The following is a 1,489-nucleotide window of genomic DNA, read 5'->3' as shown; positions in this document are numbered from 1 at the left end:
CAACGCTCACTGTTCATCCAATCGATCGACTTCAGTTAGCAGCAGTAGAGAAGGAATCGCTCCATCGGGTTCAGTTAACAGCCATCGATCGATCGCTCGGGTTCAGTTAGAGCCCAACGCCTCGCTCGGGTTCAGTTAGAGCCAACGCCTCGCACGTGTACGAGAGAAATGCGCATCGCTCGGCCCCTGACCTCCCACCGTAACCGGCAACTACCCGAAATTTTCCTCCCCCTCGCTTCTACCATGGTTTTTTCCGTCATGGACGGCCCAAAGAATGTCATGCAGCTGCGTCTCCGGCCCGCCCAGGACGAAAAGCCCATTTTCTGTCATGATTTTTTTTCATAGAAGTAGGATCCCCACCACATCTATGATGATACTGGGTTTTGTCACAATTATTGTCATAGAAGTGTCATATGTATGACAGAAATTTTTTTGTTCGGCCCAAAATGTCACAGATGTGTCTTTTTTTTGTAGTGTATGTTTTGGTGATCAACTTGCGGGTTCCGCCCATGAACCTATGCATAGGGGTTGGCACACATTTTTGTCTTGACTCTCCGGTAGAAACTTTGGGGCACTCTTTGAAGTACTTTGTGTTGGTTGAATAGATGAATCTGAGATTGTGTGATGCATATCGTATAATCATGCCCACAGATACTTGAGGTGACAATGGAGTATCTAGGTGACATTAGGGTTTTGGTTGATTTGTATCTTAAGGTGTTATTCTAGTATGAACTCTATGATAGATTGAACAGAAAGAATAGCTTCATGTTATTTTACTACTGACTCTTGAATAGATAGAACAGAAAGGATAACTTTGAGGTGGTTTTGTACCCTACCATAATCTCTTCATTTGTTCTCCGCTATTAGTGGCTTTTGAGTGACTCTTTGTTGCATGTTGAGGGATAGTTATATGATCCAGTTTTGTTAGTATTGTTGAGAGAACTTGCACTAGTGAAAGTATGAACCCTAGGCCTTGTTTCCTACCATTGCAATACCGTTTACGCTCACTTTTATCATTAGTTACCTTTCTGCTTTTATATTTTCAGATTACAAAAACCTATATCTACTATCCATATTGCACTTGTATCACCATCTCTTCGCCGAACTAGTGCACCTATACAATTTACCATTATATTGGGTGTGTTGAGGACACAAGAGACTCTTTGTTTTTTGGCTGCAGGGTTGCTTGAGAGAGACCATCTTCATCCTACACCTCCCATGGATTGATAAACCTTAAGGCATCCACTTAAGGGAAATTTGCTATTGTCCTACAAACCTCTGCACTTGGAGGCCCAACAATGTCTACAAGAAGAAGGTTGTGTAGTAGACATCATAGAGCTTATCACACCCGATCATCACGTGGTGTCTCAGCACGAAGAACTTTTGCAACGGTGCATACTCGGGGAGAACACTTATACCTTGAAATTGAGTAAGGGATCATCTTATAATGATACCGCCATACTAAGAAAAATAAGATGCATAAAAGATA

The sequence above is a fragment of the Triticum dicoccoides genome, chromosome 6B, assembly GCF_002162155.2.
Source record: "Triticum dicoccoides isolate Atlit2015 ecotype Zavitan chromosome 6B, WEW_v2.0, whole genome shotgun sequence".
Classification (NCBI taxonomy): Eukaryota; Viridiplantae; Streptophyta; class Magnoliopsida; order Poales; family Poaceae; genus Triticum; species Triticum dicoccoides.
The sequence above is the reverse complement of the archived record's forward strand: the minus strand, read 5'-3'. Positions refer to the sequence as shown.